The following is a 6000-nucleotide window of genomic DNA, read 5'->3' as shown; positions in this document are numbered from 1 at the left end:
TGGTTCCATCAGGATTGTGAAAAAGCAGCTTTTTTTGGTAGACAAATTATTATTGTTTTTGTTGGAGGAGCAGCTTAATGTGCCAGTGGACAGGGATGGACAGAGTGACAAAGGGTCATGAGCTGGGTCCTGCCTTAGGATCTAAGAAAAGAACTCTGGAAACCTCTTCAGAGCACTGAAATGATATTATGGGATAATATTCAACGTGGCACACCTAACTAAGCAAATTCGCTAATCTATTTGTTAATTTTGAATCAATTTCCCCAAAGCCTCTCTCACAGACTTTTCAATTATTGCAAAAGGGAAAACCCCTTTCTCCTGAGATTGCAGGAGAATGTTTCATTAAATAGGAGCAACTGAGGGATAAGGTGGGAAAATACAAATTTCCAGTGTTGGTCCTGCAGAAAAGCAAGTCTAAAACTCCGGATTCTCAAAATTGCTGTTCAGATTTGATTGTAAACTGGGAGCCACCCATTACCTTTTCATCAGTAATCGATCCATAATTAAAAGTAACGATCCCGAGGAATGTAAATTTCCCCACAAGATGAATTTGTTTCGTGTGGCCCCTTCTCTTTTCCTTTCCAGTATTTCTCCTGTCCTGCTGTATTTGCCTGTTTGAATTTTCCATCCAAAATGTTTGTCATTTTAACAAATTGATAACATTTAACAAATTTTGATCAACTTTGATAAACTTTGGAGTATTTCTCTATTTCACTAGTTCAATGGATACCCCTTTTTTCCCCAGAATTATTTATTTACCGGCTGATTTTGCACCATTTTTACAGTTTATGCCCAGACAAGCCCTGGCAGTGCCCAAGGCTGGGCTGGACGGGGTTTGGAGCCCCTTGGGACAGTGGGAGGTGTCCCTGCCATGGCTGGGACTGGGTGGGCTTTAAGCTCCAAACCATTGTGAAATTTCCTGAGCAGCTCTGCTCTGATAATTATATTACTATTTTTATAACCATTTTATTACTAAATTAATAATAATTATAACTAAATTAATAGTAATTATATTACTATTTTTATAACCATTTTATTGCTATCAAACTTTTAAAATTCCACCTGGGATGGTGGCACCTGGCTGTCACAGGGTGCCACATCTTGAGGCACCTCAAGCAGCCCCTGCAGCATCAATCCCTCAGGGACAGCTTGGAGCATTTGCTGCTGAGCAGGAATTATTAATCTCACTTAGTCCTCCTGAATTTAAAATGTATGGCACCTCCTGCTCAAGGTACGTTGCCAGAGATGGAAACCAGACAATCCTGACGTGATGGATTCCTGAAAAATATCCCCATTCCTTGTCAGTTATTTATTCCCCTGCCGCTGACGCATTCATTCTCTAATATTTTATATTTTCTTCCAGATTTTTTCTGGGCACTGAAGATAAATTAGCTCATGTCCCGCTGTCTGTGTCTTCCTTTCCCACCTCTCTCTGTGGGTTTGGGTGTGGTATTTTGTGGAGAGCCTGGTTCAAGCATGGCTTAAAGAAAGAGGCCATGAAGGTATACAGCTGAGAGAAAAGTAAAAGGCAGCTGTGAAGCAGCATTTCCCAAGCTCGATTCTGTAAATAATTAGGCTCTCTCAAGCACCACTTTATAAACAATAAGATTCTCAGACAGTCTTCCCATAACAGGCAAAACACTCTGTCCTTGGGCTCTCTGGGAACAGATAACTGCTCTGGGAACAGATATGGAGGTTTTGAGAACTTTTCATATCACAGTGAGAACGCTGGTCCTGTTTTCAATAGACAAACCACAGGTATTGTAAAACAAAAGGAGGGGTTAGAGTTTTCTCTGTGGCCTATCGTGAGCTCGAATTTTGCAACATGCATGAAGTTAATTAACACTGTTATATAAAGTGGCTGATTGATCAATAAATCGGAGTCGATGCTGATCAACAACAAGATGGGTCGTCTCCCTTTGCTTTCAGCAGTATTTGCCCTTCTCATCCTTGTGGGGCCTCCCCTGTGCTTTGCCAAACCAGGTTTGTCCTGAGAGCTGATTGTCCATCCCCTCCTGGCTCTGCTGCTGTGGCTGGGTTTGGTTCAGCACTCTCTGAAATCAGCATTTGACAGCAGAAACTCCTTCCTCTCTTCCCCTAGTTAGCATTCGAGGAATGACTGGAGCAGGAGAGAGAGATGTCCAGGTTCAGAAGGATTGTAATTAAAGAGGACAAAGAAATTGAGAGCAAAGGTGGAAAATAAGGGGAGGGGTGAGAAAGAAATGAAAAATAAAAGACTTGAAGTGTCACAGAGTAGCAAGAAGTGGATCTCTTGATTTAAATCACTGATATGTTTTTAGGTATTTTTTAGCTTAAGATCTTGCTGTTTCTTCCCCTTTCTTTTTTCCTTTTATTTTGTCTTGAACAAAAAAGGAAATTTTACAGCTGCTAAAAAATTCTGCCATTGGGATTTCCCTCTGCCAGACCATCAAAGCATTGTGCACCTGCCAGTATAAATGTGTATTTTATAAACAAATAAATATGTATCTATAATCCTCACTCAGCAGAATTGGTGGTTGCCAGTGATGGTTCTAAGCCTCCAATCTAGGTAGAAATGGCTTTTACTTGAAATCCTGGCTGTAGCTCGAGGCACATGAGATCCCAGAGGTCCTGAATTGTCATTTGGGCCCTGAAAGAAAAATTGATGAGAGCTCAGCCCTGGACAGCTGGTGCAGCCCTTCCCTGGCAGGATGTTATTACAGATCTCCTCTGATATTCTGGGTGGGAGATTTCTGCCAGCAGGCTCAGCATCAGCCCAGAGACCAAAACTGGGGCTGAACTCCTCGTGTCTGATGTGATATTTGTGCCTGTGATAACTCCTTTGGCTCTCTGTGCTCCAAAGGAAAACTGTTCTGTGCCTGCTGTATTTGTGATCCAAACAGTGCTAGGGAGTTCACCACTGAAATTCTGCTTTGTTCTTGCACTGAGAACACCAAACTGCTCATTTGGATGGATTTTGATTTAGATTTTATTTTTTGTTTTTCAGTTTGGTGACTCATTTTCTAGACAAGGTGAAGTAAATAGCTGATGTTTCACGGATGGGCAGTAGATGGACTCATTCTTCTAAAATATAGCAGCTTTTTTTTTTTTTTTTTTTTTGTTGTTCTTCAATAGTTCTTAAGAATTCTAAAACCTTTTCCTCACTCCTTTTTTCACTTATAGTACACTGCATTTAGCTGTTGAGGGGCACTTTTTTCACTGTGGTTTACAGGGAGTATGCCGCACACCTTCAAAAATCCCCACTAAAATAAAAAAAAAGTGAGTTGTAATATTAAGTTCTTTGTCTGCTGCCTGGGATGTGAGCTGGTGGCATCTTCCCATTGTCATAACCATGCAATGAGGCTGAAGCTGAAAAATAAAACAGCTCAAGGCACGTTCCAGCAGCCCTGTCCTGTTCATTATCTGTAAATACCTCACTGCCAGCCTCAGTCCCCACCTCTGTGCATTTCTGTCACCGTCCTTTATTGCTGACTCCTTTGCTGAGCTGCTGATCCATGGCCTGCCCTGCTCTGGACATTCTGCCAAAAACAGGGCAGGAACCATCCTGGGACTCAGAAAGGGGAAGGGAAAGGGTTAATGACAGAATCTCACACCGTGGGTGCAGATATGGATGAAGAGTTTATGATCATAAAGACAAAGAGGCCAGAAGGAACCAGGTCTGGCATTGAAAAATGGGGTTTTCATGCAGCTGGAAGAACCTTTTAGCTTTGGGAGAAGTTCTCTAATGTCTCCTGGGTGGAGGCAGAAAATGGATAGAAATTGTAATGTGATCTGAATAAAAAGAAAAAAGCTGAAACTTTGCCATTGCACAGAAATGCAGTGAGAACTGGGTGTCATTCCTGAGTGCAGGAATATTGTTGTGCAGCTCCTGGGAGGGAAGAAACAAAACTCCATTACCCTGTTGGATGTGTTTAGCATGCTAAAATATGTACAGCTGAGCAGAGATGGGCTTAGCAAAGTATTGCAATGCTTTCAGGGGCTCCTATTGATTAGGGAGTTTATGGAAAAGCTGCTCTGCTACCAACAGGAAGGAATCCATAACACAAAATGCCAGAAAAATGAGTGGGCAAGCTTTTAAGGAAATGATGTGCAAATTTATTGCCAGGTCTGTGCAAAGAGGTGGAAATGAGGGGAGAATAAAGCAACCAAAATTTGGAGCAGGGAGAGGAGTAACCAGAGATGGGGTGTCCTGTTGCAGGGCTGCCTCTGGGGTTTGGGCAGGTGAATTCCCATCCCAAAAATGTTACAAAAACCCCTCAGGCTGTTTGTGAGAACAATTTTAGTGTTAGGGTTTGAGCCAAGAGTGCAGGACCCTCTGAGGTTGTGGATCCAGCAGGAGGAACCAGGATGCTCCACAGGGATTGCCACAAAGCAATTCCAGAAGTTGGAAAAAGCAGAGGAGAATGAAACAAGAAAAATCCTCTTTCAGGTGATGAAGGGTTCGTGCGTAGTCCTTGAAGGATATTTTTAATAGTGGGTATTTTAAGCACAGCTCTATTTCTTTATTTCTCTGGTGTTTCTGGACAGCAAAGGGCCCTGCAATTCAGCAATTTGTCACGTGTGTGTTTGCAGGGAAGCAGGCCATGGATTTGTAGATGAGTTAATGCAGGAGAGAGTGGAAATGGAGAAAGGGCAGAATTTTCTAACAGGGAATTCCATCAGCAGAATGTACTCACCAGTGGGAGATTGGGGCTGTGTGGCATTTAGAGGTGAAGGCAGGTGAGCATCCAGAGTAATTTGAAAAAATACTGATGTGGTGATTGCAGTGTCTGATCTATTTTGTCTTAGAGAAAGCTCTTAAATGTGAAAAAGTGATGTCTTTGGGGCAAATTCATATCTAACACAGATTGCTGTAGCTCCAGTGTTTCAGAAAAATGATGACATCCTCTATCAGTTGGGGAATCTGTCTGAAATTGTACTGGAAGCAGCACCTGAAAAGAAAAATAAGACATCCTGGTGCACAAACACACCCAGAGCAAGGAGCTGCTATGATCAAATATTTACAAATTTAAACTTGCTGCCAAAGTGTAACTCATTAAAACAGTGATTAAAAACCTGTTCCATAGGTGATGCAAGACCATAAATTGATCTGATTTCCTAATTTGGTTATCTTTTATCACTTTAAAGGAGCAATTTAATTAAATTACATTAAAAATTAAAAAGCCCACATTAATTACTCTATTTTATTTTGCCCAGAACAATGAAATTATAGTCAGTGTTATGAGTGACTGAAAAAATATATGTACACTCCTGCATAAGCCCCAGTATTGTGTTCTACAATGTTAAAATTCTGGAAAAAACTTTCTGATAACATAAAACTTTTAAAGCTGTTGCCTTTTCCGCAAAATATCCAAAATAGTGTTCAAGGAAAAGCCGTTTATCGTAGAAAACACATTGTATAACAAAGTTACAATCTGTAATTAAAACAGGAGATTTTCACTGCGCATTGAATCCCAAATTTGGACTTATCAGCGAGCAAGGTAATTAAGGATAAAGCTGCTGGAGATAAGTAACTCTTCAGCCATCTTCTGGGTGACATATGAAAGCTTCTAAACACTCCTGTGAGCAATTAATCTTCTATAACCCACCCCATGTGCAGATTAAGAGCAGATCCAGTCCTGAGCCAACACAGCACACGCTGAAATTTCATTTTTGAGCATCACGTTTGGGTTCAGCCTCAGTGGGTCCCCCATAAAAGGTTGATTCTTGAGACAAGAGAAGTGATATGTGCTGTTTAATTGTTTATTAGCACGAGAACTTCACACGGCGGAAGGAATGATTGTTTATCGAAACAAGACCTTCAAGGGATTCTTTAATTATAAAACAGCTTGATATTTTAAAGGGAATGACAGCAGCAACAGAAAGAACAATTTACTGTGGGTAGCAGGTTGAGTATAGCTTGGGGCCTGTTAATCAGTCATGCATAACAACTATCCCATAAAGAAACTGGAATTAAATGCAGGAAATGTTGTTTCTGCAGGAGGATCCAAAGAAATACAA

Source organism: Melospiza georgiana, chromosome 14 (genome assembly GCF_028018845.1).
Source record: "Melospiza georgiana isolate bMelGeo1 chromosome 14, bMelGeo1.pri, whole genome shotgun sequence".
NCBI classification, from domain to species: Eukaryota; Metazoa; Chordata; class Aves; order Passeriformes; family Passerellidae; genus Melospiza; species Melospiza georgiana.
Note: the sequence above shows the minus strand (reverse complement) of the source record.